At 35.2% G+C, this 22,552-nt stretch overlaps 1 pseudogene; it reads left to right on the plus strand.

Annotated features, from left to right (window-relative positions):
* Window positions 1-925: 925 nt before the first annotated feature.
* On the plus strand, window positions 926-21,758 carry LOC116636456 (annotated as a pseudogene).
* Window positions 21,759-22,552: the final 794 nt, after the last annotated feature.

Below are 22,552 nucleotides of genomic sequence, written 5' to 3' on the forward strand. Positions count from 1 at the left end.
AACAAAAATAAGTCCTTAGTTTTTCCTGGTGAATTTGGTTATTCTGAATATTAAATTTTATTCCCAGGCATAATTCAGAGTACAGCTTTCTGTTATATCCTGACAAACTCTATACAACGTTGTTAATTATGTGTCTGGTATCTGCTTCATAATGGGATTTAAGCTTGCTTTTTCCAACTTCTTTTCTAAATTATTAAATCTAGGTGAAGTAAAATACCCAATTAAGTTTCATTTTATAATATATATTTATTAATTAAAAAGTTAACTATGGAAAATTACAGACATTGAAAGAGTAATATAAGCCTTAGGCAACTATAATTAACAGGAATCAAAACACTGGCTTCATTTGTCTATTAAATTTAAAAAAAATCTTTTTTTGCCTAGCCCTTTTTGATAGTGGGACATGGAGTGGGTATGAGGAGTCTAGTGCAGGCAGATGAGGTTAGAATGTCATTTTAAAATGAGATCTCAGTGTGTGACTTCTGAGACTCGTTCAGAAATGTAACACAGTTTCCATCTGCCTTTCTCTCTCATGAGACATCCACCCTTCGAATCCAGCTGCCATGCTGTGTCAAAGTCCCAGCCACATGAAGAGCCCATGTGTAGGAGTTCTGGCTGAGAACTCCCAGTAAGATCCTAGCTCATAGCAAGCATCAACCACCAGACACTTGACTGAGGTGGCCTTTGAGATGACTTCAGTGCCCAGGGGCTGTCAGCTTGCAACTGCATAACAGACCCCATGGGTCAACTGCCTAGCTAAGGCCAGTCACCCCAGAATGATGAGACATAAGAATAATAAATAATTGTTATTGTTTTTGCCAGTAAGTTGGGAATAAGATAATCAAAGCCTTTCTCCTTCATAGAGAGAATAACATATATGCACATAAGCATCAGAGAACAGTAACAGCATTTACAAAAACAAAAGATGTCGGAGGCAGGTGAGATCAATGTAGGTCACTGTATCTGGAAAAAGCTTCAGGGAGAAAGTAGCATATTAGCTGGATATTGAAGGTGGAATATAAAATCCAAGTATAAAATCCATTCAACGAGACTGTATCAATTAATAAAATCAAGTAGCATGGTATAGAAAGTGGATTCACATTTTACCAAATAGAAAATGATATTTTAATGATTTTTTTGGAGGAGATTAAAATTTAAAGAATTACAAATATAGAAGTTAGTAAATAACTTTAACATTGTTTTTCTATATTTGGAATCACCATTTTACCTTGAATCATATTAAACCACATTGTCCTAATGCCGGGAAAAAAAGGATTGTACCTGGACCATGCAGAAGGGCCAAACATTTGATCTATAATGAGAAATAAAAATATGTTACATTACTGCATTTATAAGCTAGAGAAGTTATGCAGTTAAGTACATTTGAATTAACAAATACCATAATGTAGATGACATTTTTAGGAAAATAATTTGATGAAAAAGTTTTAGATTGATAGCCTCTGCGATTTTATTCATTTGCATTTTGACAATGAAAAGTTTGCCAAACCATCTCTTAATTAAGAACATTGTGCATTGTTTTTACTCTGATTCTGCTATCATAAATTTCACTTTAAATTTCCAAGACCTTTTGGCAAACAAAGAGATTACTATACAGTATGATGCTGTTTTCTGTACCCAAATGTAGTGTAAGTTCTTGATTAGACAAAGTATCCAAAGGTGTCATTTCCTCTCAGATTTATTGAATGTTGGTCACTAATGCAGAATCTATCATTTTATCTTCCTCTAGTAGAGAATTTGAACTAGCTCATCCACATTGTGGTAGCTTAGATTACGGTTCATCAAATATTCACTGCCTTCTTTCCATGGAAGTTGTCCTCATGGGCTTAGAATTTGGCCATGTGACTGGCTGTGGCCAGTGGGTATGAACAGCAGTGACAGTGTGCCAGTTCTGAGCTGAGACAGTAGACAAGCACACCCCATGTATCCATTACTCTTTTAGATTGGATCCTGGAATGACTGTATGTGAAGTAGACCTGAACTGAATCCAAAGCTCATAATGTTGTTCAGCCTATTTAAGCTCAGACAAAATAAATGGAATGGTAGCCAACCAGTAGACATATGAATGTGAAATCCATGTCTAATATTGTAAACCACCATAGTAGGGTTTTTGCTATACAGTATTATCACAGCAAAACCTTAGTACATATGTTTACAAAAATTAAAGAGTTTTATTCCCTTAGGTTTTCAACTTTTCCTGAGACTATAAGAATAAAATTTGCCAAAGAAAAGAGTTATCAATTTATTCTAACATATTTGTTATTTTCCAAATACAAAAGGATTCACAGATCATTTTCTAAAATTAATATTTTCCCAAAATTTTATTTTGCTGATGAAATTTCAATCACCCCTATGATCTACAAGTGAAATTTCTTTGTATGTATTCTACCTCCACCTGGATAAATTTTAAGTATACTGATGTCTTCTTAAAGAATAAAACACAATCAGCATAGTGGCAGCTTCTATGAAACCATCTTTTGGAATATGAGGGATTTGGGGTCTGAATACATTTTGCTGGAAAAAAATGTATTCTTTAGTGAATAAGTGAGATTCTACAGATAAATAAGTTTTCTTATAGTGCTACACTTTATACCAAAAAAGAAGACAAAAGTCAAAACCAAAAAACAGTCAACCAATAGAGAAAAGAAGTTATTATGTTGTGTAGACCTATCACTGACATGTACCCCAGACAATTTTCTTATTTCTCAATCCATACTTCGCTACTCACGTAATTTTAGTTTTAGTAATTCCTAACATTTACTCAACCACCCTCTGGATTGGTTACCAGGTTTTGATTGCCTCACACATACTTCTTTGCATAGAGAAATTGTGTTGAGAAGTTCAGCCATCACCTCCCTAGACTTTTTCTTACTGTACAGAGTAAGATCTTGTTGATGAATGTACGATAAAACTACCATTTGGAATGTAAGTAAATATTTCAGTTTCCATTCTATATCCCACTCTGCTTTATAATTTTGCTTCTGATTTATATTCTAACTGAAGCTTAATTTTGAACCAACCTAATCTGCAGACTATGTATTTTCTTCAATCCTTCAATGAACATGTGCTACTTATATTTATCTTTTTAGGTCATAAAACAGTATTCGATTTTTCTAGAGATCGTAAATCTGGTATGCAAAATGAAAACCCAAGTGGTCCACCCTTGTGAAATTTGAACAAAATTGCTAAGTTAAATAAATAGATAGTTATTTGAGTTGGATCATTTAGATATTCACTTGCTTCAAAAAGGGAAATAGATCATATAGTATTTGGGGGGCCAATCTCCTATCTAATTAATGAGTTAAACATTTTTGAGTAATATTTTTATTTCTTTAAGATTTCTTAAATCTTGATTGGGTACTTGATTCTTCCAATAACCCCATGAAAAAACAAGGAATACATCCCAAAACATAATAATTTGATAAATGGTAACTGCTGAAATACTTGATAAGTAACTGGATCCATTTGGAAGATAAAAGAAAGAAAATCAGTTTTCTACCTTACTATTTATACTTTATATAGTTTTTTTCAATTGGATGAAATATTTATTGTGAAATAAAACTATAACTGTACTAAAAAGAATACAGATGAATATTTATTTATTTATTTATTAAAGATTTTATTTATTTGAGAGAGAGAGACTGAGAGAAAGAACATGAGTAGGGTGTGGGGCAGAGGGAGAGGGAGAAGCAGGCTCCTCGCTGAACAGGAAGCCCAACATGGGGCTCGATCCCAGGACTCTGGGATCAAGACCTGAGCCGAAGGCAGACGTTTAACCGCCTGAGCTACCCAGGTGCCCCGCAGATGAGTATTTAACCAACATTAAGTGGGCACAGCTGGGTGTCACAATTGGTTAAGCAACCCACTCTTGATTTTGTCTCAGGTCGTAATCTCATGGTTTTGAGATCAGGCCCCATGTGGGGCTCTGTGCTCAGAATAGAGTCTGCTTGAGATTCTCTCGCCCTCTCTCTCTCTCTGCCCCTCCTGCCTGTTCTCTCTCTCTCTCCCTCTCATAATGAATAAATAAATCTTTCAAAAAAATGACATCAGGATAAAATGGCTTTCTAAGCATTAAAACAAAAGTTGAAATTACAAGGAAAATGATGTTTGGTGCAAGTACATTAAGAATATTTTAACACAAGTGCATCAAATACCAGTAAAAATACTAAGAAATTACCCAATTAAAGATATATTGTAACGTACATTACAGAATCAGTTGGGTTTCTCTTTAAGAAAACAGATGATATCCATAGATGAGTGACTGAGGAGATTTTAATAAAATAACTTCTTATAAATATGTGGGTGGAATTAGGAAGAATCCTGAGTCAAGAAACAGTTGATTGAAAGCCATTACCTTCACTAAACCCAAAGATGCAAATAGAGCTAGAAATTATCAGAAACTGATTAGGCCAGTAGCTGCAGGAAACAGCTAACAGGAGCTGTGGTTTATGGTATTGATTATTGACTGCCCAGTAAAGATAGAGTTGATTTTGATTCCTTCTGATTCCTTCTGATTCCATCTGATCTTCTGCCTCTTACTGCCCCAAACCAATCAGAAGTCAGAGGACAAGGTATGTGGCCCATAGGGATTAGCCCAGTTTATGTGGCCCATAGGGTTTAGCATCCTGGGGGCACAGAGCAGGATGGAGAGTAAACTTGTAAGGACAAATGGAGAGTATTCCAGCATAGTCTTATCATACCTTTGACATACCCACTTTTTCCTTCTAACCAAATGGAAAGCTTTGTCTGAACTCAGAGGTCATACAAGTCCTATCAGTTATTATATAACCATAATGTGTCTCAGTTTCATAATACTGTCACCTAAAACTTAAACTATTAACCCTTATCAGTGTTCTTAATATCAAGTAATTGATGGAGAAAAAGCAATATAAAGCCTAGCTGATACAGGCCTACTTCTATGGATTAGAACCCATTAGGCTTGGGTTGATAATTATGTCTTTCTTCTTTCACAACCTATTCCAATTTTTATTCAATTGCTTTCAGCATCTTGCTGAATGAGTTTCATTATTTGAAAGGATGACCCAAATGTTTATTTAATGTTATTTGGTGATCTTTTGGGTAAAGAACTATTAAGAATCTTCATGAATTCCTTTGGTTCCAGCTATACACCTTATTGCTTCAATTGGCTTGGAGTAATCTAATCACCTTGTCCAATATAGCACCATTACCTGTCATTTTTCTTCAGCAGCACAGCGTCAGAGACTATAATGGATGAGAAGTAGCTTTAGCTGCCAACTTACCAAATTTGATTGTGCCTTTTAGTGGAACATTCTTTCTTGGGCATTAAAACCTAAAATCTACTGAGTTAACAGCTGCAAGGGTAAGAAGTAGAAATTCCTCAAGTGGGTTATTAGGTGAAAAAGTTAGGGGAGCCATTCTCACCCTGTGCCCCTCTTTTCTTGAACACATGCATTCTAATGTTGAAAAAGATGGCACCACATATTGGTTGCTGTTTTAAGGCATGTAGTCTATCTCAAAAGACAACATTCTAGTTTCAGTGTATTATCTCCCCATTGGTACTATAACAGAGTCTTCAGCAGCCGTTATACTGTTCTATCAAGCTATCTGTGTCTGGATGATGGGATACACCGTAAACTTAGGAATTTTGCCAGAGGCAGTCTATTGCCATACTATCTTCATTACAATATGAGGGTTTTTGTTTGTTTGTTTGTTTTGTGTTTGTTTTGTTTTAATCAGAAGAAATGCTGAGTGTGTATGGTGATGAGTAAGTCGTTCTGAAAGCCTGTGGTGGCGTAGGCAGGGAAGACAATCCTTATCTAGAATCTATTTCTATTCCATAGAGGAAAAATTGCTGCCTCCACCATGATGAAAATCAGCTTGTCACCACATGGTGGTGGTGTCCTCGTCTCATCAGGGAGATGGCTTATTGGGGGCAGGACATTGGCTTCTGCTATTGGCAGGTGAGCACTCTCCAGTGCTGGTGGCAAATCAGCCTTGGAATAGGAAGTTCATGATATTGGCCTATTGTGTGCATTGTGAGAGCAGGAGAATGGTTAGGAAAGTGAAATCCAAAGAATGGGAAATTTCTTCTGCTTAATTATTAGGAGACTCTCCCACAGTAGATTGATTGGGATCATGACCTGATGGAGTAATACAAATGTTTATTTCCATGTGATCTGAGTAGGCATATATTTGGATACAAACATCTTCACAGTCTGTGATAATTTTGATAGTTTATCCATCTACGTCTCCCTTTAAATTCCTAGTTCTAAGTTTGCTGGTGTCGTTTTTCCTATTCTGAGCTGCCAATTATTAGGCACTGTCCATAAATTGATGTAGCTTTGTGCTTCAGGATTTCTCTCCTATGTGAAGTAGATAAGCAGATGTATCAACTGACATTATTCTAAATCCTGGGAAGATTTCATCAAGATTAGCCCTGGGAGTGACTGTAATTCTGTAAATCCGCTTCTAACTGGCACCATTGCACTAACAGATTCATCTAAGAACAGGTCCATAGTACTTCATCTGTTAACTGATTATAGAGAACTTCCCACAAGGCTATAAATGTTGGTGGAGGTAGAGGCAGCAAAGCAGTAAGAACAGGTACCATGGGAGTCTGAGCCATCTCCTCATACAGCTTTCTAGTGCCTTCTAGACTTGTTCAGGCTTCTATATACTATTTTCATTTTTCAATATAAGGCTGCTCTGCATACCTAATTTTATAATTTGATGGATCGTACAAAGCTCAAGTCATAGTAGGTACTGTGGGTCACATAAACATTTGCTGTTTCATGGTCAGTGTTAAGTCTCTACCAGGGCCCAATAGCTTTTCAAATAGAGGAAATGTTTTTAAGCATGGGAAGGCACGACCTCATGCCAAAACTTGTGCTGTGATTTTCATATTGTAGTTTTCCATAGATTCTGTATAACACCTGAGTTTGTCGCAGACACTTTGAATACCATTTTGTCATTTAATTATAATGCCTGAAAATATAATATATATTATATTATATTATATATATTATATTATATATCAACATAATAATATAATATATATAATACCTTGCATCTGAGCTTGGAACTGCTGCAGAGTAGTTTATACTCTGAATCTTATTCAAAATGGGTACCCAGGTAAATGGACCAAAGCATGACACGCAAATATGGCAAGTATTGCCTTCAAAATCCAAAAAGGCCCAACAAGCACCATGTCTCTTCTTACTTGTGGGTTGTGCTAAACTAAATAATTATTAAATTGAATAAAAGATGGCAATGGATTGTAAAAGACTGCTTATCTTTAAAGAATACCTCTTTATTTTTCATTGCTTTTGCATGAAAAGAGAACAGAAATATCCCTGATATCTCTATTTATATCATCTAATCTGTGTTTATATTATCTATGTATTCATATGTATATACTTATACACTTGACCCTTGAACAACATGGGTTTGAACTGTGTAGGTGCGTTTACATGTGGATTTTTTTTTAAGATTTTATTTATTTGAGAGAGAGAGTGAGAGAGAGCAAGAGCAGGGGGAGGGCAGAGGGAGAGCAACAAGCAGACTCCACGCTGAGCGGGGAACCTGATACGGGGCTTGAGCTCACGACCCCGAGATCATGACCCAAGCCAAAACCAAGAATCAGACACTCAACCGACTGAGCCACCCAGGTGCCCCTACACATGGATTTTTTATAGTATTGCACCATACATATATTTTCTCTTCTTCATGATTTTCTTAATAACATTGTCTTTTCTGTAGCTTACTTTGTTGCAAGAAAACAGTATAAAATACTGATAAACCTACAAAGTATGTGTTCATCAACTGTTTACTGGGGAGGCTTCCAGTCAACCGTAGGCTATTAGTAGTTAAGCTTTGGGGAAGTCAAAAGTTATACATGGATTTTCAACTGCATTGGTTGTCGGGTACCCTAGTCCCCAAATTTTTCAAGGGTCAACTACATGGCATTTTACAAACAGAGCATAAGAATGTATTAATACATTTTCCGATTTTGTTTTCTCTTTTAAGGGGTTCTCCTCATATTACTTAAGCTTGGAAGGATTATCTCAACTGATTTACTATCTTCAGGCATCTTTTGATATCTTGTCTCAACTCTAGAAGTATGGGAGGGAACCTGCATAAGCAGACCTTTGTCTTTTTGACATTTTATTTTGAAATAATTGTAGACCTACAGAAAAACTGCAAACACAGTAAAGAAACTTCCCATATATTCTTTTTTAAAATTTAATTTAATTTTATTATGTTATGTTAGTCACCATACAATACATCATTAGTTTTTGATGTAGTGATCCACGATTCATTGTTTTCATATAACACCCAGTGCTCCATGCAATATTTCCCATATATTCTTCACCTAGCTTTCCCTAATATTAACATCTTAAAAACCTTTGTAACACTATCAAGAAGAGAAAACTAACTGATATAATACTATTAAGTAATTTACTGATCTTATTTGAATTTTGAAAGTTTTCCCACCATTGCCCTTTTTCTGATTCAGAATCCAATCCTGAATCTGATGCTCTGTTTGGTTGTCATACTTCCTTACTTTCCTTCTAGAATAGTTCCTCATTTCTGCAGTCTTCCTATGTCTTTCAAAACCTTGACACTTTTGAAGACTCTAGGCCAGTTATATGTAGAATGACATTCAATTTGGGTTTGTGCTATGTTTTCTCATGATTGCATTGATGTTATACATTTTGGACAAGAATATTACAGGAATTATTTGCTTTTCTTTTTGCACCATATCATGAAGTACATGAGGTTAATATATCTTCTTGCTGGTAATGTTAACTTTGATCATATGGCTAATGTGGTGTCAGCCAGTTTCTTTCACTTGAAAGTTATAATTCTTCTTTTTGTAATTAACAAGTTTCTTGTGAGGATACTTTAAGGCTATCCAAATATCCTGTTCCTCATCATACTCTTACCCACTAATTTTAGCATCCATGGATGATGATTCATGTCTGCCATAACTATTTTTGTGGTATATGTTTAATGATGAATTTCTATTTTGTTTATCCCTGCTACATTTTTAATTGGAATTTTCCTGTAAATGAGGAGCCAATTCTTCTCCTGCATTTATGTGACTTTTTATTCACTCATTCATATATCGATATGGATTCACATATATTTATTTTATTCTCTTTCTTATAATCCAATATTATTATTATTATTATTTTGTTGCTAAATTTATGTCAACTTTAGCATTTGGCAGCTTTGAGTTAGCTCCTGTGTTCTTTCAATATGCCCCCATTTCCTTTTATGTATGTTCTTACTTATTGGCAACTCAAGATGTTTCAGGGTCACATTGTGTATCTCTGTGCCCCAGCTCTGACAGCAACCACTTCCCAGGGAGACCTAGTTCCTTTTATTGAAGAATAGTATTGAGAAGACTAGTGTGGGCTAAGCAGCTTCCTCCTTTTCTTTTTTCGTTCTTTTTTTTTTTTAAGCAGCCCCTTTTTTAAAGCAATTTTATTGCTGAGATTTCAAATCAGACATGAGATAATTGATGTGAGTCAACTTCAGAGTAATAGTTTCCAGAACAAAAATCTCAGAAACTTTATGGAAACATTAAATGAGTGTGTGAATGTGGCTAAGGGTGAGGAATTTGCAACAGCAAATTAAACATCACACTCGAGAAAGTGGTAGAAATCCATTATGGGAACTATTTAACTTCATTTGTAAAAGGAAAAAAAAAATATTCACTGAACTTCTGATTATCAGCGGATGGGAGATGAGGTATGACCTAAAACAGGGCACATTCTTATATTAGAAATTAATTATAGGGGCATGTGCGTGGCTCAGTCATTAAGCGTCTGCCTTCAGCTCAGATCATGATCCCAGGGTCCTGGGATCGAGCCTCACATCAGGCTCCCTCCTCGGCGGGGAGTCTGCTTCTCCCTCTCCCACTCCCCCCTGCTTGTGTTCCCTCTCTCGCTGTCTCTCTCTCTGTCAAATAAATAAGTAAAATCTTTAAAAAAAAAAAGAAATTAATTATAGGTTGCTGTGTTAATGTAAGAGACTCCATTAGTTATTAAAAGTTTAGAGTTCCCATTCTTTTGGTGAGAAAATAGAGAATATGATATTATTCCAAATATAATGCTAGTACCAAAGGGTTTTAACATCTGAATTCCTAACACTAAAATCCTAGTCGATAAACTTAAAATGATGAATGTGATACTTCTTTACAACAATAAAATGAGAAAAAAAATGCATCCCACTGTCAAGACTGTATTCATGGATTATGACTCTCTGAATTAATAATCTCATTATGAGTAACAATAAGCAAACTATGGATATTTTAGACATTATTTAAGAAATTATGATAATTCAAAAAAGTAAAATCATTAGTTTTTTTTAGTTTTACAAATGATTTTCCCCCTCTCTGAACCAAAAATGTAACATTAGAAAGTGAGACATTTTACTTATTTAAAATCTATTTCAGAAAAAGTCAGATTACCTAATCTCGAAGAAAAAAAGAATGATTGTGGTGGAAATATTCTCTTATTTGCACTTACGTTTAACTCCTTCTAATGTTCTCCCGTATAACACAGTCCTCACACTGAGGTATCTCATCTTTTGTAGGAGTGTATTTATCATCATTCTTATTAGTAATATCATGACATTTTACTATCAGAAGATCTTCTATAATCATGGCTAGTTTTGTGTACCAACTGAGGGCACTATAAAATGCCACTATTGGATCAATTGGATGAGTACTCCCTAATGGAGTACTCCCAATTTTTTATGGGAGTAAAATTTTTTTTTACTTTTTTTTTTACTTTTTTTTTTACATTTTTTTACATTTTTTACAAATGTTTCCCCCCCAAACCAAAAATATAACATTAGAAAGTGAGACATTTTACTTATTTCAAATCTTATTTCAGAAAAAGTCAGATTACCTAATCTCAAATAAAACAAGAATAATTGTGGGGCTTGTAATTTCAGTGGAAATATTCTCTTATTTGCACGTATGTTCAACTCCTTCTAATGTTCTCCCATATAACACAATCCTCACAGTTGAGGTATAAAAAATGCCAGGGCTTGGGTTTAACACAACCCTATAACTTTAACCAGCATCTCAGGTTCACTTGAATTTAACCAAATAACAAGTTATAGAAAGATATCTTAATTCGGTATTAATCAGAATACAATCTACGTGGGAGATTCCAAATTCTGAGCCAAGGTACATGTGCAATTCTACCAAAATGGCAATGAGACTTACCGATCTCCAGCTATAAATCAAGATCATGTATTTCTCTTTATATTACTTCCACATTAATTGTGGATATTAATATGTACAATTCAAATAAAGACTGGAAAGTACACAAAATATTTTTCTAAAATAAGAGGTTGAAATGAGATTACTTGAGGCATATTTTGCTAAAAATTACTATAACACATGCATCATTTTCTTAGAAAATTTTTTTATCAAACTCAACAACTTCATTTTAAAATCTTTTTAGATTGCTAAACCTGAGGAATTCTAACTTTCAGAATTTAGTATTTTGTGTAACTACAAAAAATTACATTAACTTAAATCGTTATGATTTCCATTTCACATACTAGAATTTGAGAATTAAAACTATCGTCAGAAGAAAAAAACAGAATGTTTATGATTTCAGGGTCTGATTTAAATGACTTTGACCTTTGACAAATAGGAAGATTGAGTATGATCCCATAACCTGTTTCTCCAGCTCCTTGTTTACATCTATCCCCCTTTCTTTATCTCTCCCCAGGGAGTGGCTTTGTCAGTCAGGTGTGATACAGGCAATTGGGCCTCTTCTACTGATGTTCCCAAACTCTGTGACTTAGGATTGTATCATAAATGGGGATGCATTCTTTTAAATAATCGATTCCAGGGTTTCATCCTTTATGTCTATGAAAATAGTAAGGGGAACTATTTGCAATTTTTTTTAAACTTAATTAAAATTATGCACTTCTCAACACTAAATGAGATAACTGATAATTTTTTCCTTTATTTTGGTCAGAAGTTAAATCAACTCAGAATAATGTTGGAATATCTTTTTGCAATTTTCTATGACTTTAATTAGTACAGAAAATAGACAGGGAAACTTGCCACTTAATAAATACAATTTCTTGGGCGCCTGGGTGGCTCAGTCAGTTAAGCGACTGCCTTCAGCTCAGGTCATGATCCCAGGGTCCTGGGATCGAGTCCCACATCGGGCTCCCTGCTCTGCGGGGAGCCTGCTTCTCCCTCTCCCACTCCCCCTACTTGTGTTCCCTCTCTCGCTGTGTCTCTCTATGTCAAATAAAGAAAATCTTTTAAATAAATAAATAAATAAATAAATAAATAAATAAATAAATAAATACCATTTCTTATTAGTTAACAATTGAAAATAAATGGAGTCATTCGCAAGAATAATAAAAAATGAAGAAAAAGAAATAATAAAAAATGATCCTGTTACTATTCATATGTGCCCAAAATAAACAAACATTTAAAATTAATCAGGATGTGGTAAGAACCAAAAATGGAATATAAATACTAACAAATGAACCTAGCTGTATTACAAATGAAGTTAACTGTATTACAAATGAGTAACACATCTAAACTAAATGGAGTAGGGAAATCAAGAACCGATATAAGTAACTGTGGAAAACAGTGTCATGATTGGATACTGTCAGGCTAAAGATAAAAATGAACTCTAGTCCTTAAAATGTTTTTCATAGCAGTATGATTTAGCAATTCTGAAACTATTTTATGTGTATGCTAAAATTGAACAAATCAGAAAATACAGTGTGAATACAATGAGAGCCAGCTTTCTCACTTTTGGGAAAAGAAATTACAAATAAGGAAAAGAAGAAGGCTAGAATGAGCCAGGTAGTGTCAGATTTGAATTGGAGGCATCAGTATAAACTCATGGGTTTTGATCGATAAATAGAAAAATAGTTGTGGGATGTACACACACTTGAACTCATATGGGGTTAGTACATAAACATCTATTTCCTAGTTTTGTCTGTGGACATGGCCTAGAAGCCATGACATCCTGGTAACAATGAGCACATCTAGCTCCCAGATCTTTGTTTATAAACACCATTCTCCAATAAAAAAGAACTAGAGCTCCTTAAAGAAATGCTTGATTCCAGAACTGTGGCGGGAAAATATGAGTAGTCTGAAACTTCTGGTCCCAGAGTGTAAGAAAATTAAAAAGGAAGGAAGGAAGGAAGGAAAGGAGGAAGAGAGGGAGGGAGGGAGGGAGGGAGGGAAGGAAGAAGAACACAAGAAACAGACTGAAAGAGCCCCTAATGTTCAAAGCTGGAACAACTTTTCAATAGAGTAAATAAAGAGCGTTGGAATAGAACTCATAGAATAAAATAAATGTTCATAGAAACTTATTGATATAAATAAGTAATCAGATTAATGAATAAATGGAGGAGACATGACAGGTCTTCCTTTCGTAAAATTCTTTTTTTTTTTTTTAAAGATTTTATTTATTTGACAGAGATAGAGGGAGAGCACAAGTAGGCAGAGCGGCAGGCAGAGGGAGAAGCAGGCTCCCCGCTGAGCAGAGAGCCCAACGCGGGGCTCGATCCCAGGACCCCAGCATCATGACCTGAGCTGAAGGCAGCCGCTTAACTGACTGAGCCACCCAGGCGCCCCCTTTCGTAAAATTCTAACCAATATGTATGGGGAGGAATAAGAGAAATAAAGGATATTCATTAGTCAGTCACTACAGCAATAATTGTTGCAGAGAAGATCCATTGATGAATACTAAAATTAGGGAAAATTAGGGGAAAAGTTTGATGACGAAAAGATTTGCATAGTCTCAAGCATGTCCCCCAAGATACTTACGAAGTACAAAAGGAAAGAATAACTTTACTGTGGGGAAACCCAACAGACACCATCTTAACCAAGTGATCAAGGTAAACATCACCAGGAATAACACATATCAACATCATGAACCCTTGATATGATGCCCTGAGAAGGGTACAATATTATTGTGGTACTTTTGAAAAGAATGCATAATCTCAATCTAAACATGACGAAACATCCGATCCCAAATTCAGGGTCATCCTCCTACAAAATTACTGATCAATACTCTTCAAATGTGTCATCTTCATGAAAGGCAAGGAAAGACTGAGAACTGCCATAGATGGTATAACAGGTACAAATAACAACTAAATGTAATGTGGGACACTGTGTAGAATCCTAGAAAAGAAAAATAACATGGGAAATTGGTAAAATTTGAATAAGGTCTGTGGTTTCATTAATATTGTACCAGTGTTACTTTTCTGTTCTTGATAATTTTACTATGGTAATGCAAGATATTAACATTAGAGGAAGCAGCATGAGAGATATAAGAAACTCTTTGTACTATTCTTGAACACTTCTGTAAGTCTAAAATTAGATTAAATAGTTTTTGAATAAATTTTTTAAAAGGGACTTTGAAGTAGAAACTTGGGGGCCCATGATGTCTTCAACTTCCTCATTTTGTACATTATAGGCCCCAAGATATTGAAGGACTTACCTACAGCACACAGTTTGGGAAAAGCCAAGATGAGAACTTCTAGCGTTGCCAAGTTTTCGGTATTACTTTCCTGTGGTCCAGTGTATAAAAATAAGAGCTTCATTCCTCAGAAATTGGTAACTGTTGGGCATCCTGTCTGAATTAGACCTTCGCTAGGAAGTTTCAGCTTCCAGGGTTTACACAATGTGGAGATGAATGTCAAAATTCTTTTACGTATCTTTTGTCATACTGTCAGTATGCATTACATTGACTAAATTACATTGAATAAATACAGCAGTGACAAAAATGCTCTATCGCAGATAGTCTTGCTTGTCTATACTGAAGATTAGTAAAGCTGTCAGATGTTACTAATTTAAGGGGAAAAAATCAAAATTTATAAACAAGATATATTTAATTATATTTATTCACATTTTTAAAAATCCTCAACTTTTGAAATGTGAATATCAAGATGCCTTAATTTGGGAAGAAATGTTTGATTCACAAAATAGTAAGTTATACAGGCTAGAAGCACATTTATTTAAAAAAATATTTTTCTTTAATTTCAAGCCATCAGTTATAACTTAAAGAAGTTTTATTTGTTTTTAGAACAGAGACAAGAACTATTTAACCTGCAATGCTGTCTCATTTCCTTATTCATTAACTGTCCAGTTTAGCATTCAGTCAATGAATGTTATCTTTAGGCCTGACAATAATTTTCCTAAATTTCTTTATTGAAAGGTATTCTTTTCATGTCCAACGAAGTAGAAATTAACAACAAAAAAAATATATAAAAAAATGTTAGTGGTGGAAGCAAAAAAAAGGGGGGGATCAGCTCTTACTTGGATTCATGTTATTTATAGATACAAGTCGTCAGGCATATATTTCCAAGCTGAGAGCCTTGGAAGTTTGGTAAGCCCCAGAACTACTCTTGAGAGTTACCTACGTGGTATGAAGTGAGTTAGGCCGGTCAGAGCTGCCTGTTTCCACATATCTCCACTGCTGAATTGCCCATTACCTGGGACTCCGGCATTAGTGTTTTAGAGATAATACCTATCTATGGTGAGAGGAGAGAAAGCTTATCAGAGAGCCTTGGATTTGGGGTTGTAGAATGTTTTACCAATAATTATTTTTGTTGCCTTAGACATACCACTTTATATCTCTTGTTCTACATTTCCCTTCTGAAAAAGTTTCTTCAATTTTATCATTCTATCTCTAGTATTAAAGAAGATGCCACTAAAGTTCACAGAACCACTGTGCCTGGACCTTGTCTGACTCTATCACGGTGTTACCTTTCTATCTTCCTTGCCAGGAATATAATTCATATGCCAAATTTTAAACCAGTTTTAAATATTTGTATATATTCTTTTTTGTTCCTTTTCTTTTTTAAAATTTAAATTCAATTAATTTACATATAGTGTATTATTAGTTTCAGAGGTAGAGTTCAGTGATTCATCAGTTGTATATAACACCCAATGCTCATTCCATCACATGCCCTCCTTAAGGCCCACCACCGTGTTACGCCATCTCCCCACCCCCCTCCTCTCCAGCAACCCTCAGTTTATTTCCTATGGTTAAGAGTCCCTTATGGTTTGTGTCCCTCTCTGATTACATCCTATTTTATTTGTCCCTCCCTTCCATTATGATCATCTGTTTTATTTCTTAAATTCTACATGAGTGAGATCATATGGCAATTGTCTTTCTCTGATTGACTTATTTCACTTAGTATAATACCCTCTAGTTCCATCCACGTCATTGCAAATGGCAAGATTTCATTTTTTGATGGCTGCGTAATATACCATTGTATATATATATACACCACATCTTCTTTATCCATTCATCTGTGGAAGGACATTTGGGCTCTTTCCATAGTTTGGCTATTGTGGACATTGCTGCTATAAACATTGGGGTGCACGTACCCCTTCGGATCACTACATTTGTATCTTTGGGGTATATACCTAATAGTGCAATTGCTAGGTTGTAGGGTAGCTCTATTTTTAACTTTCTGAGGAACCTTATACTGTTTCCAGAGTGGCTGCACCAGTTTGCATTTCCACCAACAGTGTAAGAGGGTTCCCTCTTTCTCTGCATCCTTGCCAACATTTGTTGTTTCCTGATGTTAATTTTAGCCATTCTGACTGGTGTGAGGTGGTATCTCATTGTGGTTTCGAGTTGTATTTCCCTGATGCCGAGTGATGTGGAGCATTTTTTCATGTGTCTGTGGGCCATTTGGATGTCTTCTTTGGAGAAATGTCTGTTCATGTCCTCTGCCTATTTCTTTTTTTTTTTAATTTTATTTTATTATGTTAATCACCATACATTACATGATTAGTTTTTGATGTAGTGTTCCATGATGCATTGTTTGCGTATAACACCCAGTGCTCCATTCAATACATGACTATTTCCTTTGCTGTGCAGAAGCTTTTTATCTTGATGAAGTCTCAATGGCTCATTTTTGCCTTTGTTTTCCTTGCCTTTGGAGACGTGTCTAGCAAGAAGTTGCTGTGGCCGAGGTCAAAGAGATGACTGTCTGTGTTGTCCTCTAGGATTTTGATGGATTCCTGTCTCACATTTAGGTCTCTCATCCATTTTGAGTCTATTTTTGTGTGTGGTGTAAGGAAATGGTCCAGTTTCATTCTTCTGCATGTGGCTGTCCTATTTTCCCAACACCATTTGTTGAAGAGACTGTCTTTTTTCTATTGGACATTCTTTCCTGCTTTGTCAAAGATTAGTTGAGGGTCCATTTCTGGGCTCTCTACTCTGTTCCATTGATCTATGTGTCTGTTTTTGTGCCGGGGCCATACTGTCTTGATGCTTACAGCTTTGTAATAGAGCTTGAAGTCTGGCATTGTGATGCCACCAGCTTTGGTTTTTTTTTCAATATTCCCCTGGCTAGTCAAGGTCTTTCTGGTTCCATACAAATTTTATGATTATTTGTTCCAGCTCTGGGAAAAATGTTGATGGTATTTTGATAGGGATTGCATTGAATGTATAGATTGCTCTAGATAGCATAGACATTTTAATTACAATATTTGTTCTTCTAATCCATGAGCATGGAATGTTTTTCTATTTCTTTGTGTCTTCCTCAATTTTTTTCATGAGTGTTTTATGGTTTTCAGAGTACAGATCCTTTACCTCTTTGGTTTATTCCTAAGTGTAGTGAACAGGGAATGAGGTTCTGGGGCAAAACTCTCTTATGAAAAAACATACATTTGTCAGAGATAGTAAATATAACTTCCATTTAATGGTTTAAGGTTCAAATAACATTTTACGCATATCACTTAATCTTCTAAATAGCCCTAAAATAGATATTATGTGATTTTATGGAAGTTAAATCTGGAGCTAAGAGAATGGATGCCTAGGATCATCCATTAGTTAGTAAAAGTTGGAGCACATCCAGCTACCCCACTTTCCACTCTATCATACTGTCTTGTGGACACACCAATTAGCATAAGTTATTTGATAAATGGAGAGTTCTGGAACCACATACGGACTCTTAAGTCTTTTTCAGTATCTGTGCTTAATGATAAGTGGGTGAAAGGAAAAGAGGAAGACAAGTATTATTTGACATTTTATTTTGTTTTAGCCTGTGCAGATGGTGCCTCCTCTGGGCATTTCTCCCTACAGTCTCCTCACAGCATTCACATGGAGTAAGCAGTGGTAGCTTGGGAAATTCTTTTATAGGAATACCTCTCTTGACTTTGAGGTATAGAAAGAGAAAGACTTTGAATGAGTACACTTGAAAGTGAACACTGCATTATATGAGACTTGAAATACATCAAACCTAAAGAGCCTTACTTCTGAGCCTGTTCTTGAAAGGGCTTGAGAAGGCAGAATGAGTCATGTATATGACCGAAATTAAAGAAAAACTGTCCAAAATTCTTATTGACTGTCACATTTCTAAAGTTAAAAAAAGTAAAAAATGTGATTGTATAGCAAGTCTCATCCTGAAATCCTAGAAAATGACAGTTCTTAGGATTGTAGGGAGGGGGCAAGGGAGGAAGACTGGTTATACAGAACAAAGAAAATTAAAGTAAAAATTCTTAGAGCTTAGAAAATATTAATTTTAGGTAAGAGAATAAATGAAATCTTTACTCAGGGAATCAGCAATAATAAGGCTGATTAGTCAAATTAAAAACCTTTGACTTCAGAATCATGATTACATAGATATGAGAAAAATCCTAGCTTGTGGTTCTGGGCAGCTCCTTAATTACTATATGTACGTACCTTATAGTACATTAAGTATGATATCTGCAATACAAAAAAATTTTGTTCAGGAAAAGCTGTGAAATGGATACCATACACCTTTATTACCTCTCAACATACACCACTTCCCTTTTTGCTGTCCCTTTAACCAATACACGCCTAGTGCAGAGTTTGGGCAATGACTGCTTAGTTTCTATCCTGACATCACTCACTTACCAACCTACTGACCTTGGGCCAGTATCATAACCAGGAGATTCCAGGACCCTTAGCACAGTCTAAGGCCAAATCTATTCTGACTGGTTAGTGTCTGTACAATATTGATTTTTTTTAATATGACTAATAATACTCCCAGAATCAAGCACTCTCATTCATTGTTTGTAGATGCATAAAACATTTCATAAACATACACAGAACTGGTAACAGTAGTTACTACTAGGGATGGAACTTAGATGAAGGAGGGAGAAGGAGGAATTTCTTTTCACCATATATGATTTAGTTAAGTTTGTACCATGAGTATATATTGTCTCATCAAAGCAGTGATTATTTTTTTCTTAAATTGAGCAAACTTACAAACATAAATCTGGGGAATCTATAAAATAATTAATTGAAATAAGCATTTCTATGATTCCCCTTAGAGAAGCAGCATATAGGAATTAATGGTGTCCTATCTGCAGTATTTGTTTTTCATTTGTGTCTGAGCTGAAAACCTCTCATTCAATTTAGTACAAGTCAGTATTTGAAAGTATTTTGTAAAATCTTTCTTTTTTTCATTTTTAATTATCTGCAATAATTCTGAGAGGCAGTTGCCTTTATTACTGCATTTTATAGATAAGTATACTGGACTACAAAGATTTTTTTTTTTAATTTTATTTATTTATTTGAGATAGAGAAAGAGCAAGAGAGAGAGCATGAACAGAGGGGGAGGGGTAGAAGGAGAAGGAGAAGCAAGGAGACTGACTCAGGGCTTGTAGGGATCGATCCCAGGATCCCAAAATCATGACCTGAGCTGAAGGCAGATGCTTAACCAACTGAGCTACCCAGGCACCCCTGGACAAAGATATTAATTAGCTTGCTTAAAATCACACAGTATATGAAAGATAAGATTCAAATCATTTTTTACTTTTTAAAAATTTTATTCCTGTTATTTTTAAAACAGATTTTATTTTTCAGAACAGTTTTAGGTTCATAGCAAAATTGAGCAGAAGATATGAGATTTCCCATATAGCCTGTCCCCACACAAGCTTAGCTTACCCCATTATCAACATCCTTCAGTAGCATGGTACATTTCTTATAACTGATGAATCCACATTAACATATTATAATTACCCTAAGTTCCTTGGTTTAGATTAAGATTAATTCTTGGTGTTTTATATTCTATGGGTTTTGACAAGTATATAATGACATGTATCCATTATTATGGTATCATACACAGTATTTTCAATGCCTTAAGAATTCTCTACACTTTGCCTATTCATCCCTCTCTTTCCCCTAAGCTATGGCAACTACTGATATTTTTACTGTTTCATAGTTTTGTCTTTCCTGAATGTCATATAGTTGGAATCATACAGTAATTAACCTTTTCTGACTGGCCTCTTTCACTGAGGAATATGCATTTAAGTTACCTTTATGTCTTTTAATAGCTTGATAGCTCATTTCTTACTATCACTAAATAATACTCCATTACCTGGATGCACCACAGTTTATCCATTCGCCTACTGATGGACATCTTAATTGCTTCCATGTTTTGGCAATTATAAACAAAGCTGCTGTAGACACCCATGTGCAGGTTTTGGTGTGGATATACATTTTCAGTTCTTTGGGTAAATACCAAGGAGCGCGATTGCTGGATCATATGGTAACAGGCTATGTTTAGTTTTGTAGGAAACCTCCAAACTGTCTTTCAAAATGATTCTATCATTTTGCATTCCCACAAGAAATGAATGAGTATTCCTGATGCTTCACACTTCATCCGCATTTGGTGTTGCCTGCTCTAGAGTTTAGCCACTCTGACAGGTGTGTAGCGGTATCTCATTGTTGTTTTAATTTGCATTTCTCTAATGACATATCATGTGAAGCATCTTTTCATATGTGTATTTGCCATCTGTAACTTTTAAATTTTGGGGCCACAAATCTGTACACATTTTAAAACATTTGCCAGCAGATGTGGGGGGTCAACCTCTAGAATTAGAAATGAGTGGTAGCTGATGTCTGAGGGCTGAGGGGTTGTGTTTGGAACAGGCTGAGATAGGTATCAGAGGACTTGGATCCCAGCTAAAGGACAGTATTCCAGTTACTAAACTTTCAACAAGTGGACCTTTTGAAAGTCATGATTTTCTTTGGAAAGACTTTTCTTATGTGAAAAATTAATTTTCCCTAGTCATTCTCTTGAATTATCAGGAAAAAAAAAAAACACTTTGCAGCTTGTTAGGTACTGAATTGTACCCCCCAAATTCATAAATGGAAGCCCTAACTCCCAATGTGACAGCATTTGGAGATAGGGCCTTTAATGAGGTAATTAAGGTGAAATGAGGTCATAAGGGTGAAACCATAATTTCATCAATGTCCCCATAAGAAGCAGAAGAAACAGCAGAGACTTGCATGTGCAAAGGGCATGTGAGGACACAGAGAGAAGGCAGCTGTCTGTGAGCCAAGGACAGAGACCTTGGGAGAAACCCACCCTGCCAGTATTTTGATTTTGGACTTCCTGCTTTCACAGTGTGGAAAAATAAATTTCTGTTGTTTAAGCCACCCGGTCTGTGGTGGCTGTTTTGTTATGGCAGCCCTAGCTGACAAAAATACAGCTCAACAAAAATGAAATGAATTTATCCACATTAAGACACACCCAGGGTCTATGTGCTCTACGAAAATTACAAGTTACAAATGGAATTCAAGGCACTGCAGTATATTCAGTATCTTCCATTTTGTCCTGGCTCAAATCTTTCACTGGATATTTTGAGTAGTAATGATGAAACTACTGGTTTTTTTAAAGATATTTTTAATGATCCATAACAAAATAAAGGAATGGGAGAACCCCATGTGATGGCAGAATATAAACTTGGTTTACTATAATGCAGTTGCACCATTCATGAAAATAGAAGGATTGCATCTTGTTCATATTTGTCTTTTTACTATAATTTGATGTACACAACATTAAAAGTACTGACACATAGCAGTTTTTGCCCCCCAAAAGTAAAATTCTGCCCCTGCAAAAACAGACCAACAAAATATATGCTAAAAGCATGAATCCTCCAGTATAACATTTTGTCTGATTTAAAATGATTCAAAACATTTGCAAATGACATGACACTAAAGGAACACAGTTGGATTTTCTTGTCTCAGAAACTTTACTTAAATATTTTATATCATGTTGATGTATTTTTATATTTATTTTTAATTTATTGTAGAAAAACTCAACTATATCTAGAAATAGAAAGAAAAGCATAATAAAGTCCTTCACCATTACCCATCAGCAACAGTTATCAACACCTGGTCCATCTTGTGTTATTTATACTCCTACCTATTTCCTCTTTTTAAGTCATTTCTGAGCAAACCTAAGATGTTGTATTGTTTCATCTGTAAACACTTCAGTATGTTTCTCTGAAATAGCCCTTTTTTAAAGATACCCATGTTTTCATTATTATTCTAAAAATTTAACAATAAATCCCTAATATTGGAAAAGATTAATCATTTTTCAAATTTTCCCAATTTTCTCACAAATGCCACAATTGTTTTTACAGTTTTTTTTTTTTAAATTAGGAATCAACTAAGTACTAAACATTGCAATTAGTTCAGATATCTCTTAATTCCCTTTTAGTATGTAAGTATTCTCTCATCTCTCTTTTTAAATTACTTGCAACTTATTT

Source organism: Phoca vitulina, unplaced genomic scaffold (assembly GCF_004348235.1).
Source record: "Phoca vitulina isolate PV1807 unplaced genomic scaffold, GSC_HSeal_1.0 scaffold12, whole genome shotgun sequence".
In the NCBI taxonomy this organism is placed as follows: domain Eukaryota; kingdom Metazoa; phylum Chordata; class Mammalia; order Carnivora; family Phocidae; genus Phoca; species Phoca vitulina.